We start from the raw sequence: 20032 nt of genomic DNA, 5'->3' as shown, positions 1-20032 counted from the left end.
CATGATACTGTGTATAGACAGAACACTTGCATCATCGAAAAGTTGCATATAAATTGCCTGAACATGAAACAGTTCCGTTTGAAAATCGATAAAAATCTTATTGTGAGTATCCAAATCCGGATTCTCTTGAGTGAAAACCAGACTCATTACAATATTATGAAACTTTTCGAAAGACTCCTGTATCCTTTCGATATGCCTATACCAACATTTATCAGCGAGAGGTCGGTTAGCTACTTTCCTCAACTCATTGATTTTAATCATTTCAGTTCCACGATGAGCAATATTCTGATTCAATTTCTTAAAACTTTCAGTCATTATGTCGAGCTATTTTCAGAGAAATCGAATGTATAGATATTATATAGCTAAATAGCAAACCAAAATTAACTATTTAGTATAACAATCTAGGAGTCAAAAGTACTTATTTTATGAGGTTATTTGGTATCAAAGAGAAAAGAACTTCATGACAGAGAGTATCACATACAATATTCGGCATGAATTGGTATTTCATAATCAAAGTACATTGAAACACACCTATCAAATGACACTTCGAAAGAGACCAATTTTTCCAATTGTGAGTGGATATGTTCAACAGAAGAGAATTCTTATATTTAATTCACGAATTCCAACCTGAAACTAATTAGAATGAAATGAGATGTTTACTGTCAGAACGATATCTTCGCTGACTGGTAAACAATAATTTAAGTATTAAAGTATTGAGTGGGAGGGTCTACGCACCCAGGTGACTGACGACGATGCGTGAACGGTATGCTCAGAAAAAGGGAAGAGGGAAAAAAGAACGCAAGAAGCCGGTCAAATAATTTGAATATTTACACACTTTTTTAAAGTAAAAAAAAATGTATAAAACGAGATGATTGACTATACGGTTCATATGGACCAAAATTATGGGCGTGAATTCATGAGCAGTGGACTGTATAGTATTGTAATAAATATACACATGTATATCGCCAATGACACAAATCTCCCACACTCACCTTAGTGGTTGACTTTCATGTTGGAATTCTGTAGCTTGGACGGCCGTCCTTTTAAAGGAGCTCACGTATCGCATCCGCAGCAGTATATGACCACACTCTAACAGCTTTTCCGAAAATGGTCACTGGGAATATATATATATATATATATATATATATATATATATATATATATATATATGTTATAAAAATATAAAATTAGAAGAGTATTTATAATTTAATTAATTTGATTCTTGATTGTTATTCTGATAGTTCAAATAACTTGAAATTTTTTTTGTGATATCAAAATTCTTAGTGCTCCGGCAGATACCTGTCCTGACCTCTAAATCTTAACCTCTATTCTTCATGGTTGCTCAGCTCAATCGAAGCTCATGCAGCTCTCTTTCTCAGAGTAGAGTTCTTGGAAAGGTGTTATGAATAAAATTTTGTATGTCTGTGTTTTTGAAAATAAAACTTTGTCTCAAAGTTAAAAAAAAAATATAATGAATGTCAAATTTTTGTAAATGTTTTGTCAAACCAAACTCAAATTACCCTGAAACTGCGCCAAAATACCTTATGCTAAGAAATGTTACAGTAAATGTTGAATTTGAAACAAAAATATTCTTAGAATTGTGTTCCGTACAGTTAAATTTACGTGTAACGGCAAATTAGTTACTTGAAAACTTAAGATGTCTGTGGTTCGTGCGTGGGAAACGATTCTAAAAATATCTGTGCTAAATGTCAGTGAATTTTTCAATATTAAATCCAATAATAGTTCTTGTAAATAAAATGATGAAGTTCGTTGATAAATAAAAGTTCAGAAGTTGTGATTTTCACACTGGAAGTTCCTTGTGACTGGAAAACTTTTGATTCGATTTGGAGGTTATGAATTGTTCAAGATTTTCAAAAAATGTATTCTTCTTATGGATTGGGGATTATAAATAATATTGTAATACCTCAAAACTGGTACACCTTCCCTGGATTGGTTTTCCCTTGATTGGAATTTTGAATTCTTCCAGACACTCTAAAATCTCCAGTAAGTATCCTCTCTCGTTATTATTATTTATACTCTGGCTCCTATTGATGGATTTATATTGATAATAACATGCAAAACGGCCTTTTCTCTTTCTTTTCCCTTTTTTAATTTCTAACAGCTCTTCAAAAAAATTCGCGTCTGGACAATTCAAAAGCTTCTCTCCTCCTTGATTATTGATTCACCCCTGGCAACCAGACAAAATTTTCCTGCCTGCTATTCTTCCTGACAATAATTTTGAAATTTCTTCAATTTTGATATTTTTCACTGTTCACACATATTATATTTACGATTTCTGTTACCCAATTTTCACTAATACTAATAATGATTAATTTTGATTACATTTCATCACATTTTGTTTTGAATTTTTCTAATTTTGAATCCAAAATTCATCATTTTTCAGAAGTTAACACCTCCTTTTCAATTTATCAATCTGATTGGCTACTCTTTAGTTGCATCCAAATCATGTACTGAGTGTTCTTACCATTTTTCAGATAAAATTCCTAATGTCAGTGTTAATTGAAGTTTTGTTATTAATTTGTAGTGTAAATCTGTTTTATTGTATGTTATTATGTTGTATTAATGTCTTTACTGTTTTCAGTGTATTTATCCCGATGATTGATGGTTTCTGGTTAGTTGTGGTTACACCAAGCCTCTTAATCTCAGGGTACAAAATTTATTAATTAAAGGTTCGTAGGTGATTGGTAATTCAAATAAAAAACAATAGTGTTGGCTTACTTTGTTGGTTTAACTTTAATCTAACTATTAGCATGCAAAATCAAAAGGTCATGACCCTAAATGAAAACGCCATTTCCATAACTAGGAAAATGCAACAATGAATATTACAAAAATTAACACCCTAATCCTAATCTTAACTAAAATGTTCGATTCCGAGCGGAGTTCAAGTCTACAGCTACGCACTGCGCGATAATGAAGAATTCCCGGAATTGTGCCCGGTGTTTCGAAGTAAATAACCAGTTCACACTGTTTTTCCCTTGCATTCGGCGAATAGCACAACCAATGCGAATTAGGATAAATTAATTGAAAAGATCCTACCTTGGACAGCTTCTCACAGAAGTGTTGTTTGCAATTTTCAACCACTAGAAATATCTGTAGACTCTTCACCATCCACATACATTAATTAACAAAACTTGTTAATTATAACTCGTTGCACTGACATAATAGTGTTTCGGCATCACACTGCCCTTCTTAACGTATCTTAACGTATATATATATATATATATATATATATATATATATATATATATATATATATATATATATATATATATATATATATATATATATAAATATATATAGTTAAATATTTATTTCCAATAGCAGTGACCGGCGAATTAAATGATTGGAACGAGAAAATAACTTTTTAAAAAGAATTCATTTTACAAACTAGAGACGACTGTCTCTTACGAGAGCTACAAACAGAATGATAATTAATATAATGGTAACTGGATGCTAACTGCATGTCGAGATAAGGGATTCCTGGAATATCTCTTACTCAGCTGAATCTCCGTGTGAATGGCCGTGTCGTGGGAACTATGACCACGTAACTCCTCCCTCCTTAGGCCGAAAAAATACTGGAATTATTTTGGCGGCTTGGAACCATATCTTCGTCATTGGTATTTTCTTCTTTTTGGGGTGTTTTGAAGCAACAACATCCCAGTATACGGGTTTTAATCCAATTTTTCTTAAAAACTGCCAATATCAGGACAATTATTGTGATAGTAACTCCTGCAAAAACGCCAAAAATGGTAGTGTTATTTTCGGAGTTGTTAAATTTGTGGATTGTTTTCAATCGGTCCACTATATTGTTGATTTCGTAGAGTTCTTCAAAATTGATTCTCGAGAAATTTTGTGTTTCATATATTGTTGACTTCTCGATATTTTTCATTTCAATTTTAGGTAAGATCAGTGGCTTGCCTGTTCCTATTTTCACGTTGTTGGTGAAAATCTTGTTTCTCACTTCAATTTGGCAATTTTTCGGGATCTTGACTAGGGTGGGCGCTTTTATTTCCAAATATTGATCGGTTTTACACTTGGAAAATATTCTTTCGCTCTGTATCGGAATTACCAGGATTTCTTCTTGAGTGATTTGTTCGATAATCGACTCTGCCACATTGATTGGAAGAGGCTGACAATTATCGGCGACTTTGCCTTCGATCAGGTGGGATGTGCATTGGTCTTCGGAAAAGTAATCTTCTGGACAATAATACGTTTTCTCTAATACTGGGCATGGACTGTCTTCGAACTGGATATTGTGGTTTGCTCGTGCCAAATATGGGTATTTTGGGATAAAAATACTGTGATTTTGGATGATAGGATAAAGGTGGAAAAATGTAAGAACTTCGTTTCCGACAATAGGAACGTGTATTGCGAAAATTATTCTGTCATTCGAAAAAGTTACTTGTGCACCGAAAAATTGATAATATGTCAACATACTTTCAAATTTCGGGATTTTTGAATCAGAGTAGATGTTGCTTAAATAATTTATCATTTCTTTCAGTTCAGAACTAGGTATTATTGAATTGTGTAAGGTATTTAACTTTGCAAATGTGATAGCATCTTCTAAATTATCGATAAAAGTAATCATATTTTGGCAGTCAAGGGTTATTTGTGAAACAATTCCTTGAAAACTAATGTAATTCGTCAGGTCGCCAATGGTTTTTTGAACTGCAACTTGAAATGTTTTTAGACTGTTTTCTAATTTTTCTTGATTTGAATTCAAAATTTGGATAGTTTTATTATAGTGATTGATTAATTTTTTGGACAAAGAGATTTGCATGTTTACCTCATCAATCATATTTTCTTGGTTACGTTCTAATATAGCGATACTTTGGTCGTATCGTTTACCATCATCAGCATCAAGAGTACCGAATAACCAATTTTCGATTTTTCCAATAACATTTATCATACCTCTTTTAATACGGATATGGGGTTGGAGGTTTTCTAATTTCTTTTTTGTCATTTCAATAAGATACTCGGTTCTGACTAGCAGGCTGTATGCTAATCCATGATAGGAAATTGGGTTATTAATTGTTCCCTTATCAAAATTATTTTTGATTATTTGGAAGTAGTCGTCTAGTTTGTTTAATTGTTTTATTATAGAGCTAAGTTCTATGTAATATAAAAATGTATGTTTGCTGTATATAATTCTTGCATTTCCCAGCTGTATGGGAAGGATGGGGTTGGTTATAGGGGTTATTTGAATATCGTCACTTTGGACTCGGAGCACGTGAAGTAGAAGGTATAGCGGTATCAACACGTGTATCTTCATGTTCTTTTACTCCCTGTAACAAAAGTTTTTTTGAAATTTTTGGTTTTCTGGCTATTGTTTTATGGTAGGTGCCTTTATTTGTTTTGAATTTTATATCGGTCTCTTCAATAATTTCAGTTTTCTTAAATTTCGGTCGATCTTTATTTCGCGCCTTTGTTCTAATATACGCAACTTGTTGATTTGCAAACTCTGGGGGTTCATTTCGTTGGGTATTTCTGTTTTCAATGACTTTTTCTTTAGTAATTTGGTTGGAATTTTGAATAGATTGATACAGTTTTTTGACATTTTCTTTGTGTTTTTGAACATAATCGGAAACAATTATACGATCATTTAAATCAAATAGGTCTGTGTTATTAATATGACCTTTAATTACTTCGAAAGGTGTAAATTTGGTAACACTATGTATTGAATTATTATAGCCAAGGACAGCTCTTTTCATCAGCTGTTCAGGTGTGAACGATTTTCCTTCTTCCTTTAAGCATCGATAATGCTCAATCAGTGTTGAATGAAATCTTTCAACTGGTGAATTAGAATTACTATTTTTTGAAGTTGTGTAATGCAGCTCAATGTTATAAATTTTACAAAAATTTTCTAGATCTTTATTTTTGAATTCGGTGCCTGAATCAGCGGTTATTTTGAGTGGTAAACCGTGATGGGTAATAAAATTGAGTAGATTTTCGACTACTAAAACTCCGGTTAAGGATTTTAATGGATATGCCTGACCGTATCGTGAAAATGTGTCGATAATTGTTGAAAAAGTTTCGTTTGAAATTTTGAATGTATCTATGTGAACATGCTCAAAGGGCTTAGAAGTTGTAGGTGTTAGGTTGAATTTAATTACAGGAGGATTCCGATCGTATTTGTTTCTCTGACATGTTTTGCAATTATTAATATAATTTTGTATGTCTTCTGCCATTTTTGGCCAATAAAATCGTGAACTGAGGGATGTCCTCATTTCATTTATACCTCTATGGCATGTTTTCTTAACGTGATAACATTTAAGTTTCTCTTTCTGTTCTTTCGATGTTTCTACATCCTCTAAGAATGTTGGACAATGAACAATTTTGAATGAAGAATTCTTGAGTAAATTTTGGATTGTTGTATTGAACATTTGTGAGACTGCTGGGTTTTTAAAATGGAAGGCAAATGTTTGTTTTGGATCGATATATTCTTTAATGAGTTTAACAATATTCTCGCTCAGATTTTTAGAGGGTATGGTAATATAAGATCGCAAATTCTCGAATACCTTTTCTATTCTACATTTAAGTTTTTCTATGTCACCAATAGCTACAATTATTTGATTTTTATATGTATTAACTGGTCTTTCTGAAATGGGAATTTGAAAGACAGGGTCTTCGAGAGAAGTGTGAACGGTTTGTGGATCCGATGTTTTTTCGATTTCATTTAATTTTGGGGGGACAATTTGAATATCAGATAATATGTTAATTTGTTTTTTCGGTTCTTGCGGTTCCAGGACTTCATTGAGAACGTCGTTGTCTAAGACTGGAATATTATCGTTATTCAAATAGATGTCGATAAGTTCGTTTATGTCTCCAGGATTATTTTGAACTGAAAGTGTTTCGATAGCATTGAAGTCATTTGTGTGAGGATTTCTGGAAAGAGCATCCGCTGCTTGGTTGCATTTTCCTTTCTTATATTTTACAACATAGTCGAATTCCTCTAATTTCAAACGCCATCGCACAAGTCTTGAATTAGGTTCCTTTAGTGAGAAAAGCCACTGAAGGGGTTTGTGGTCTGAATAAATTGTAAACTTTCTGCCAAAAAGGTATGGTCTGAAATATTTGCAGCTCCATACAATCGAAAGAAGTTCTTTTTCGATAGTTGAGTAATTAATTTCAGGTGGGTCAAGTGTTCGAGAAGCGTAACAAATTGGGTGTCCATTTTGTGACAAAATGGCGCCAAGGGCGTAATTCGAAGCATCAGTTGTGACTTCAAAGGGTTTTTCAAAATCGGGGTATACGAGAACCGGTTCTGAAGTCAATACTGATTTACAAGTATTCAAACATTCGATAAATTCTTTTGTGTGTTCAACTTTTGCGTTCTTTTTAAGACAACTTGTTAGAGGTTTTGTTAGTTTAGCAAAGTTGTTTATAAATTTTCGATAGTATCCCAATAGTCCTAAGAATGACTTTATGTCTCGTTGTGTTTTTGGGATTGGAAAATTTTGAACAGCTCTGATTTTCTTTGGGTTTGGTTTTATGCCTTCGGGCGTAATAACATGACCCAAAAATTCTACCTCTTTTCTGAGAAACTCCGATTTATCTAGTTGGATCTTAAATTGTGCCTCTCGTAATTTAGAGAAGACCAATTTCAAGTTTTGGATGTGTTCTTGGAGTCCAGTGCTGAAAATAATTATGTCGTCCATGTAAACCATGCACACCTTATTTTGTAGGTCTTTCAGAACCTCGTCTAATACGCGCTGAAGACTTGATGGACCGTTCTTAAGGCCATACGGAAGTCTCAAGTACTCGTAGTGTCCGTGCTCTACATTAAAAGCCGTTTTTTGGATTGAATTTTCGGCCATCTCGATTTGATGAAAACTGCTTGCCAAATCGAGGGTGCTAAAGTACTGAGCTCGTCCCAGTTTATCTAAAATGTCGTTTATGTTTGGGAGTGGGTAACGATCACTAATGGTTTTATCATTAAGTTTTCGATAATCGACTACCACTCGCCATTTTGGCTTCCCGGAAGCATCCATCTTTTTTGGAACTATCCAGACCGGGGAAGACCAGGGACTACAGCTAGGTCGTATTATATTTTTTTCAAGCATGTCTTTTATTTGACGCTGAACTTCGCTCTTATGAACGTATGGGTACCTGTATGGTCTGGTATGTATGGGTATTTCGTCTGTGGTCTTGATTTCGTGTTTGACCTTGGAGGTGAATGTTAATTTATCTCCAGGTTTCAAAAATATATCTGAAAATTCTTTACAGAGTTTCAGTATAGCATTTGTTTCTTCCTTGTTCATGTGGTCTGTACGTATCAAATCAGCGATATTAATTTCGGTTGCCAGTTTAGGTGAATCCGTCACTGTATTTTCGAAAGTTTCGTAAGAATACATTTCGAAAGTAGAGGATTGAAAGCTCTCTACAGGAAGCGGTTGTATCAATTTCACTGATATTGTTCTATCGGTGGGGTTTTGTACTTCCATAAGGGCGTAACCATTTTTTGAAGTTGTTAATATTTGCGGGATGAAAAGATCATTAAGTGTTCCCTCAAGGGTAAGAATTTCACCTTCAGAAACTGTGACAGGCAGATATTTAAGTACCCTTTCTTGTGGGTTGACAGAGAAAGAAAAACTCGTATCTGTAGACTGTCTGAACTTGAAAGGAATTTCAGTATGATTTCCTATCAGTCTCTTATTTACAAGGTCTATATTCAGATGCATATTTATCAAGTCTGATAATCCTAAAACTCCGTCAAAGTAATCGTGGAAATCAAATAAAATAAAAGTAATTTCATAGTTTGTGTTGAACTCTGGAAAAGCAGGTATCGAGGCTTGGTACCTTACTTTCTGACTTCCTAAAGCCGTTTTGATAATAGTATTTGAATGATAAATTTTGTTTGGAAATAATTTTTCAATGATAGATGGTTTAATAATCGATCTTGAACTTCCAGTATCGATTAGTAGTTTAATAATTTTATTTTTGTGACTAACTTCGACATAAGGTAATGCATTGTTACAAAATGCATTGATTTCGGCTAAGTATGATCTTCGAATTGGGTTGTTAAATGAAAATTTCCAGTTTCATCACAATCTACGTCGCTTAAGTATTCATTCTGAAAATTTGGTTTGTTTTCTAAATAAACAGCATTTTCTGAAGTGTATGCTTCTTCACTGAGGTTGGGATTATCATAAAATTGTTGATCAGTGTCATTATTTTGGAGAAATTCATCGTATTCGTTAGAAAATAATTCCTCAGATATAAAATTGGGTTTTTGACTTGCGGTTAACATTTTTTGAGGGTTTCGGTAATTATTAGGGTTCCTAAAAGTGTTGTTTTGTTGAGAAAAAGGTCTTTGAGACATTTTTGTTGGGTTTGTTGATGTAGTGGTTTTTGTTGATGTAGTGGACATGGGCTCCGGTTTCGGTAATTGATTAGGTGGAATATTTTTTGGTTTAAAAACATTCTGAGGAGATCCGAAAACTTCTCGGTTTGTAGGGTATCTTTGCGGTGGTAATTGTCTAGGTTGGATATTAATTGGTTGGCTAGGCCAATTAGGTCTAGTTGAGAATTGTGGATTGAAAAAATGTTGTTCATTTTTTAAAAAATAATTTGGGTTAGGGAAATTTTCATTTTGAAAATTTTGTCTTTGAGGTTGTATGAATCTAGGGCCATTTTGGTTGACGTTTGGCATGATGGATTGTCTGCTGAAAGTATTGAACTTTGGTTTATAATCGTTTAACGAACCATACATTTTTTCAAAATTTTCGAACTCGTTTACGTATGCCATGGCGTCTTCCAATGAGGCTGGCTTTTTAAGATGCATATTATTTCTTAAAATACCAGGACAACCAGCAATGAAAGTACTGAGGGCTACTTTATCGTAGTGAGTTGTTTGGTAAAGTTTTTCTTCTGGAGTTAAGTCTGGGTTGTTACTGACTCTTTGAACTACATTACTTTTGGTTAATTGAATTCTACTACCGAAAGTCATTAGGTCTTCTCCTCTATGGGGTCGACTTCTAGTTAATTCTTGAACTAAACAGTCCAAATCTCTCCTATCCGAAAAACATTGTTTCAGAGCAGATTTTAAGGCGTCCCAAGTATTGAGTTCGGTTCTGTTACCAACCATATACTCAGCTTTACCTGTCAATTTTTCTTGAATACATTCAAGAACGTGTTCATTGAGTGAAGCATCATTAAACACATTGTACGCGTTAACTATAGCATCGCATCTACTGATAAATTTGTTCAATGTATTGCTATCACCATCAAAAGTTTTTAAATTGTTTATTCTAGATTTGAAAAGGTTCCAATTTATTTGAGTTGGTTGGGGCGGAACTGATGGAACCATTGTAGGTTGAAAAGTATTATCAAAATTTTCAGTATTATTTGCTGAACTTTCTTGAAATGATAAACTATTCAATCGTGATAAAATATCTTCAATTCCACTCATAAATAAATAATTGTTTTTCTCAATAAATAGTTTCTTAAAATTACTCGTCTCGAATAGACAACAATTTGTTCGCAATGAACGGTACTATATATCTTCGCCGAAGTCCTTATACAGAGGGTTCGTGAAGGCAAGAAGGAAATATTTGGCACTTACTTGTAAGTTCCAGTTCCTTCTCCGTTGATTCCTTGCAGCTTCCCTGGGGCTCTGTCGTCTCCTTGTCCGCTCGTTCTGGGTGGTCCTTGAAGGATTCTTGTTGAATTTGTGCTGAAGGGGTTGAAACTCCACGACGCAAAAAGTTCGTTTTCACGCTGCACAAATCCTACCGACTGCGCCAATTAAATGATTGGAACGAGAAAATAACTTTTTAAAAAGAATTTATTTTACAAACTAGAGACGACTGTCTCTTACGAGAGCTACAAACAGAATGATAATTAATATAATGTTAACTGGATGCTAACTGCATGTCGAGATAAGGGATTCCTGGAATATCTCTTACTCAGCTGAATCTCCGTGTGAATGGCCGTGTCGTGGGAACTATGACCACGTAACTGGCGAGAGTCTTCACACACGTAGCCATGTAAATTTCTTGTCTCGTAGTGTTTTGTTTTTTATTCAAAAAACATCTATCTATTTTTTGTGAAGAGTGGGATTTCATTTGTCATTGTATACTCGCGATAAATTAGGTATGAATTAATGTTTAGATTCACGAGGACTGAACATTTTTTTCTCAAATAATAACTATGTTTATTTATATAAAATCAATATTGGAGTAACATTATGATTGGAAATATTTACAGAATGATAAATAGGTATGTTCATTATTCTTCATCTAGTACATTATATGTAGATGCACTGGCGCGCCTGCTGCGAGGGCAGGACACTTTTTTCGCATCTTCTTCACCATAATAGGTTTTCATGTCAATGCCTGAATTTTCAGCAAATGATATATGTTCAGTCCTCGTGAATATAAACATTAATTTATACCCAATTTATCGCGAGTATACAATGACAAATGAAAAAATTTCACTCTTCACAAAAAGAGGATAGATGCTTCTTGAAAACAGAATAATACTACAAGACCAGAAATATATATGGCTACGTGTGTGAAGACTCTCGCCGGTCACCGTTTCTCGAAATTAATATTTAACAATATATATAGATGTGTATATACGTTTCCAATAGTTTCCCAGAAAACATTTTCAGAAAAGCTGTTAGAGTGTGGTCATATACTGCTGTGGATGCGATACGTGAGCTCTTGGAAAAGGACGGCCGTCCAAGCTACAGAATTCCGACAGCAAACATGAAAGTCAATCTTTAAGGTGGGTGTGGTAGATTTTTGTCATCGGCGATATACATGTGTATATATATTTCGATACTATACAGTCCACTGCTCATGAATTCCCGCCCATAATTTTGGTCCATTCAAACCGTATTGTCAATCATCTCGTTTTATACTTTTTTTTTACAAATTATTTGACCGGCTTCTCGCGTTCTTTTTTCCTTCTCCCCCTATTCTGAGCATACCGTTCACGCATCGTCGTCAGTCACCTGGGTGCGTAGACCCTCCCACTCAATACTTTAATTATTGTTTACCGGTCAGCGAAGATATCGTTCTGGCAGTAAACATCTCATTTCATTCTAATTAGTTTCAGGTTGGAATTCGTGAATTAAATATAAGAATTCTCTCCTGTTGAACATATTCACTCACAATTGGAAAAATTGGTCTCTTTCAAACTGTCATTTGATAGGTGTGTATCAATGTACTTTGATTATAAATTACCAATTCATGCCGAATATTGTATGTGATACTCTCTGTCATAAAGTTCTTTTCTCGACTCCTAGATTGTTAAAATAAATAGTTAATTTTGGCTTGCTATCTAGCTATATATTATCTATACATTCGATTTCTCTGAAAATAGCTCGACATAATGACTGAAAGTTTTAAGAAATTGAATCAGAATATTGCTCATCGTGAAACTGAAATGATTAAAATTGATGACTTGAGGAAAGTAGCTGATAAATCTATTCACAATAATTTCAAATGTAGGTCTAGGCATATTGAAGGGTATAGGAGTCTTTCGAAAAGTTTCATAATATTGTAATGAGTCTGGTTTCCACTCAAGAGAATCCGGATTTGGATACTCACAATAAGATTTTTACTGATTTTCAAACGGACCTGTTTTATGTTCAGGCAATTTATATGCAACTTTTCGATGATGCAAGTGTTCTGCCTATAAACAGTATCATGGCAGGTGCTACTCGACAAAATAGTAATGTTAAACCACACAAAATTGAATTGCCTAGATTTGGAGGAGATATGAAAACTTGGCAAACTTATAAGGATATGTATGTTTCATTAATACATGATAACGATTCATTGTCTGACATTGACAAATTCAATTATTTAATTTCTTCTCTAGAAGGTGCTAGATATATATATATATATATATATATATATATATATATATATATATATATATATATATATATATATATATATATATATAGTTAAATATTTATTTCCAATAGCAGTGACCGGCGAGAGTCTTCACACACGTAGCCATGTAAATTTCTTGTCTCGTAGTGTTTTTTATTCAAAAAACATCTATCTATTTTTTTGTGAAGAGTGGGATTTCATTCGTCATTGTATACTCGCGATAAATTAGGTGTGAATTAATGTTTATATTCACGAGGACTGAACATTTTTTTCTCAAATAATAACTATGTTTATTTATTTCTATAAAATCAATATTGGAGTAACATTATGATTGGAAATATTTACAGAATGATAAATAGGTATGTTCATTATTCTTCATCTAGTACATTATATGTAGATGCACTGGCGCGCCTGCTGCGAGGGCGGGACACTTTTTTCGCATCTTCTTCACCATAATAGGTTTTCATGTCAATGCCTGAATTTTCAGCAAATGATATACCATTAAAAACAAGAAGTTCGTCTCCTTTCAGTTTATTTCTTTTGGTTTTGTAATATAGTAACCCTCTTGCTGGGTTCTGGCACAATTTAAGAACCTTAAATAGTTTGAAGTAGTTTCGTCAGTTGCATCAATAAATTTTCCATCTCGCATTTTCCAAGCATATCCGATCTCTGTTTTCACGTCAGTTAGAATTCTTTCATACGGTCCAAGCCGAATTCCACTTTCCAAATTCTACATATCCGTTAATATCGGAATGACGAACTACCAATATGTCTGTTGGGACAATTTTTTTGACTCGATCCGCTGAACCAATTGGTACCGAATTGTCTTCCAGAGAGGCTAAATATGCATTTTCAGTAAGAAGCGACTGTTTGCCTCCTTCAAAATGATTCCTTTTGGGTACAGCTCTTTTTGAATTTCTTCTTACAGCAGGAAGGAGAGTTTTGATGCATCTTGTTTTTGGAGGCGAATATGGTTCCATAACGTCGTGGTCATCCGAAACAGATGCACTTTTTTCTGGAGGTTCCATCGTGGGGTCCGCCACAGAAAATCGAAATACAGGAGGCAGCAGAGTTTCAACTGTTCTTCTTTTCGAAGGTAAAGATGGTTCCACAACGTCGAGGTAATCCGAAACAGATACACTTTTTTCTGGAGATTCCATCGTGGAGTCCGTCATAGTTGATAAAAACGCAGAAGGTAGCAGAGTTTTAACTGCTATGACGGACTCCACGATGGAGTTCAGTTCTCGTGAATATAAACATCAATTTAAACCTAATTTATCGCGAGTATACAATGACAAGGAAATCCCACTCGTGGAGTCCGTCATAGCAGTTAGAACTCTGCTGCCCTACTGCGTTTTTATCAACTATGAGGGACTCCACGATGGGATCTCCAGAAAAAAGTGCATCTGTTTCGGATTACTTCGACGTTGTGGAACCATCTTCACCTCCAAAAAGAAGAGCAGTTAAAACTCTGCTGCCTCCTGTATTTCGATTTCCTGTGGCGGACTCCACGATGGAACCTCCAGAAAAAAGTGCATCTGTTTCGGATGACCCCGACGTTATGGAACCATATTCGCCTCCAAAAAGAAGATGCATTAAAAAAACCCTCGTGCCTGCTGTAAGAAGAAATCCAAAAAGAGCTGTACCCAAAAGGAATCATTTTGATGGAGGCAAACAGTCGCTTCTTACTAAAAATGCATATATAGCCTCTCTGGGAGACAATCCGGTATCAATTGGTTCAGCGGATCGAGTCAAAAAAATTGTCCCAACTGGCATATTGGAAGTTCGTCATTCCGATATTAACGGATATGGAGTTATCGCTTTGAGGAATTTGGAAAGTGGAATTCGGCTTGGACCGTATGAAGGAATTCTAACTGACGTGAAAACAGAGATCGGATATGCTTGGGAGTTGGGAGATGTAAAATTTATTGATTGCAATTGACGAAACTACCTCAAACTATTTAAGGTTCGTAAATTGTGCCAGAACCCAGCAAGAGGAGAATCTCGAAGCATTTGAGTGTTAGGTCGATATTTATTACAAAACCAAAAGAAATATACTGAAAGGAGACGAACTTTTTGTTTTCAATGGTATATCATTTGCTGAAAATTCAGGCATTGACATGTCAATGTCAGACAATGAATCGTTATCATGTATTAATGAAACATACATATCCTTATAAGTTTGCCAAGTTTTCATATCTCCTCCAAATCTAGGCAATTCAATTTTGTGTGGTTTAACATTACTATTTTGTCGAGTAGCACCTGCCATGATACTGTTTATAGGCAGAACACTTGCATCATCGAAAAGTTGCATATAAATTGCCTGAACATAAAACAGGTCCGTTTGAAAATCAGTAAAAATCTTATTGTGAGTATCCAAATCCGGATTCTCTTGAGTGGAAACCAGACTCATTACAATATTATGAAACTTTTCGAAAGACTCCTGTACCCTTCAATATACCTGGACCTACATTTGAAATTATTGTGAATAGATTTATCAGCTACTTTCCTCAAGTCATCAATTTTAATCATTTCAGTTTCACGATGAGCAATATTCTGATTCAATTTCTTAAAACTTTCAGTCATTATGTCGAGCTATTTTCAGAGAAATCGAATGTATAGATAATATATAGCTAGATAGCAAGCCAAAATTAACTATTTATTTTAACAATCTAGGAGTCGAGAAAAGAACTTTATGACAGAGAGTATCACATACAATATTTGGCATGAATTGGTAATTTATAATCAAAGTACATTGATACACACCTATCAAATGACAGTTTGAAAGAGACCAATTTTTCCAATTGTGAGTGAATATGTTCAACAGGAGAGAATTCTTATATTTAATTCACGAATTCCAACCTGAAACTAATTAGAATGAAATGAGATGTTTACTGCCAGAACGATATCTTCGCTGACCGGTAAACAATAATTAAAGTATTGAGTGGGAGGGTCTACGCACCCAGGTGACTGACGACGATGCGTGAACGGTATGCTCAGAATAGGGGGAGAAGGAAAAAAGAACGCGAGAAGCCGGTCAAATAATTTGTAAAAAAAATGTATAAAACGAGATGATTGACAATACGGTTTGAATGGACCAAAATTATGGGCGGGAATTCATGAGCAGTGGACTGTATAGTATCGAAATATATATACACATGTATATCGCCGATGACAAAAATCTACCACACCCACCTTAAAGATTGACTTTCATGTTTGCTGTCGGAATTCTGTAGCTTGGACGGCCGTCCTTTTCCAAGAGCTCACGTATCGCATCCACAGCAGTATATGACCACACTCTAACAGCTTTTCTGAAAATGTTTTCTGGGAAACTATTGGAAACGTATATACACATCTATATATATTGTTATATATTAATTTCGAGAAACGGTGACCGGCGAGAGTCTTCACACACGTAGCTATATATATTTCTGGTCTTGTAGTATTATTCTGTTTTCAAGAAGCATCTATCCTCTTTTTGTGAAGAGTGAAATTTTTTCATTTGTCATTGTATACTCGCGATAAATTGGGTATAAATTAATGTTTATATTCACGAGGACTGAACATATATTTTTTTTTGACTAATAACTATGTTTATTTATTTATATACAACCAATATTGTAACAGCATTATGGTTGGAAATATTTACAAAATGATAAATAGATATGTTTATTAGTCTTCATCATGCACATTATGTGTAGATGCACTCGTGCGCCTGTTGCAAGGGCGAGGCACTTTTTTGCATCTTTTTCGCCATAATAGGTTTTCATGTCAATGCCTAAACTTTTAGCAAATGATATCCCATAATAAACAAGAAGTTCGTCTCCTTTCAGTACATTTCTTTTGGTTTTGTAATATAGATCGCCCTTACACTCAAAGGCTTCAAGATTTCCCTCTTGCTGGGTTCTGGCACAATTTACGAACCTTGAATAGTTTGAGGTAGTTTCGTCAGTTGCATCAATAAATTTTCCATCTCGCAACTCCCAAGCATATCCGATCTCTGTTTTCACGTCAGTTAGAATTCCTCCATACGGTCCAAGCCGAATTCCACTTTTCAAATTCTTCAAGGCAAAAACTCCATATCCGTGAATATCGGAATGACGAACTTCCAATATGCCTGTTGGGACAGTTTTTTGGCACGATCCACTGAACCAATTGGTACCGGATTGTCATCCAGAGAGGCTATATATGCATTTTCAGCAAGAAGCGACTGTTTGCCTCCTTTAAAATAATTCCTCTGTTGGGTACTTTTTTTTTGGAGGCGAATATGGTTCCATACCGCGGGGTCATCCGAAACAGATGCACTTTTTTCTGGAGATTCCATCGTGGAGTGCGTTGGAAACAAGTCTTTGACGTATACTTGACATTTGAACATTACTTTCCTATTTTTGCCGTTACTTTTCTGAATTCTGTTCTATTTAAACCGAATATTCATTCGATTTGTGGTTATGAAGCGGAAATTGAATGGTAATCATGAAATAGTATGCGCATGCGCCAGAGCTCTCGCAATGCTAACTTTTGCCTACATTCCGCTTCGTAAGTTTGATTTTTGCGGATTATCTAGCTTCAAACGTTGAATATGAAATGAAATTACATCGACGAACTATAGATCAAACTTTTGTTTTTTTTTCCTTTGACATGATTCCTGATATGCGTGATCCATAATATTCCTTATTTGCGTTGTCGACGCATAGGTATTACTACATGCTATTAATCATAAATATCGTTTAACTTCATTGGGGGTATTGATAGTGTGTAGGTTCTATCGGACACGTACTTATATCTATAATTGGTCTTATAGTTTAGCGAAAAATCATTAAAAGAATGTTTGTTTGATTTATGAAGACGTTGTTGTTGTCGCTGTAGTTGTTTTTTTCCTTCATGGCTGTTATAAGATAGATATATTCTCATACCATGGTTTTTTTGCGAGACCACAAAATGAATAAATCATTTTTGGTACTTTATCTTTTATTTCAACATTAGGTTGGTAAATTAGAAATGTTGTTAGTCACATAGGGAGTTTGAGGATTGAATTTACCTGTCGCCCATTAGGATATATTTTAAATTTGATAATTTGGTTAACCCACTCCCATCTACACTGTTAGCTTAGCCGCAAATACCTACCTGACCTTGACTTTAGCCGACAGGTGATTCAGTGCCCTCGTGTGTTTTCGGAGGTCGCAATTACTACACCAAAGGTTCCAATTATTGCATCACAAATAATAAGTCTCCTGATCCCGAAATAATCAGTTTTTTCGAGAATAATTTCAAAGATGAAGCAGGAAATTTCTTATTCGGAAGATTATCACATGAAAATATTTACAATTATTCACTTTCCACTCGATCTCAGGCTGTAGGTTCAGACGAAAAAAGCTGTATGTTGTAGGGCTGTTGCCCTTCCATAATCCCCTATATCAGACAAATATTCAATGAAACCGTTGACACGTGCACATTCCCGACACTTTAGAAAAAGTCTCTTGTAATTCCTCTCATGGAAAAAATGTTCTCTGATCAATACTTAGATCTGCGACCTATAAGTAGTCTATCTTATTTGTGTAAACTTTTCAGATATATTCAGACACGAGAGTATCTGAATAATATAATTCGTTACTACCCACATGTCAGTCCAGATTCCGTCCTGGATATAGCTGCACAATGGCACTCCTGAAAGTAACAGACGATATTCATACGGCCACGGATCATAATTTACTAACCGCCTTGGTGCTGCATGACTCCTTCAAAGCATTTGCTCTTATATATCATGATTTATTGATGAATATTCTTCATCAGACACATTGCTGGGAGAGCAAAGTCCGTGCTTTATAACAATCAAGTTTCAATTTCGTCCCAAGTCATTGCAGAAGTTCCCCAGGGATCCATCATCGGTCCTCTCCTTTTTGTGATTTGAACATCACAATTCTCTTCTAGAATTCAACACTGTTCAGTTCACGCATATGCTAATGATACTCAAATATATCTTTTTTTTGATGAAAGCAACTCAAATCATGCTATCAGCTTTCTCAACAATGATCTCTACTGTCTTGCGCATCTATCTGATCAGTATTGTCTGAAAATAAATCCATCCAAGTCGAAAGTTTCATCATTTGGAAGATCGGCAGCTAGGAAGATGCCTGTCTGAATTGAAAATTGTGATTGGCAATGGGTATGTACCTATAGATAATTGCACAAAAAATCTGGGGCTCATCTCACAAATCGAACGGTAAATCTCGAGAAGAAGGCATATCCTAAATATCGCTCATCGTAAAGTAAACAGTTGAGAATGGAACTAGCTAAGCTCAATGTTTATGAGAAAAAAGCTCAAAAGGCAATTCCTGAACACCTCTCGGATATTGAAAAAATCAACAACTTTTTCGGCGATATTGTTAATAGTAACTCCACGCCTGATGCTGACACAATTAATCATTTTTTGAGCTCGAAGCTGATCAACCAAAAATTTAAATTTTATGAAACTAACGAAAATGAAATTTACACCATTCTGTTAGGTATTGAATCTAATGCTGTTGGACCTGATAATATCAGCATACAAATGTTATTATATTGTTGTCCAACTAGTTTATCCCACATATGCCACTTATAATAATAATAATAATTATTATAATAATAATTTTCATTGGTCTCAAGAAACATAAAGTTTGTAGACAGGTCAGTAGAAAAATACATTTAAAAATGTATATAAGGTCATACATTAAAATTGGTTAATGATATAAAAATAGAAGGTATAACGCAATAGAAAAGCTAAATAATACATAAAAACAATGACATTATACATTATAAATATATAAAGTATGTATATAGATAATGATGAATTATGCTATCAGTATAAATAAAACTAAAGGTTTCTGTGGGTCATGAAGATATTTTTGTTTTTCTTGATGAATGTTTCGAATTCAATGATTGTATTCAAAAAAATATTCATCCAACAAATCTGGAAACATTCGCATATTATTCCGTTAGCCAAAATAAGCAATGAAGAGAGTCTGACTGACCTTTTCCCAATTAGTATTTTATGTTCCATATCTGAAGCATTTGAAAAATTTGTAAACTTGCAGATACGTAAACACTTCAATAAATAGATAGATAGATATATTTATTTGACAACTTTATACTTGAATGTTTAAAATATACATAGAAAAAGAAAAAAA

General features: G+C 34.4%; 1 long non-coding RNA gene across 1 annotated transcript; it reads right to left on the bottom strand.

The window, feature by feature from the left end:
- Window positions 1-4107: 4107 nt before the first annotated feature.
- Window positions 4108-11165, bottom strand: LOC141483094 (uncharacterized). Its single transcript, XR_012465903.1, has 2 exons — window positions 10586-11165; window positions 4108-5306 (listed from the first exon to the last, which is right to left on the bottom strand). It is a non-coding gene; the product is annotated as an uncharacterized lncRNA (long non-coding RNA).
- Window positions 11166-20032: the final 8867 nt, after the last annotated feature.

This window comes from Leptinotarsa decemlineata, unplaced genomic scaffold (assembly GCF_025532065.1).
Source record: "Leptinotarsa decemlineata unplaced genomic scaffold, Ldec_3_MD MMD2_P_RNA_scaffold_14, whole genome shotgun sequence".
NCBI lineage: Eukaryota > Metazoa > Arthropoda > Insecta > Coleoptera > Chrysomelidae > Leptinotarsa > Leptinotarsa decemlineata.
This window is presented reverse-complemented; position numbering and strand designations above follow the sequence as displayed.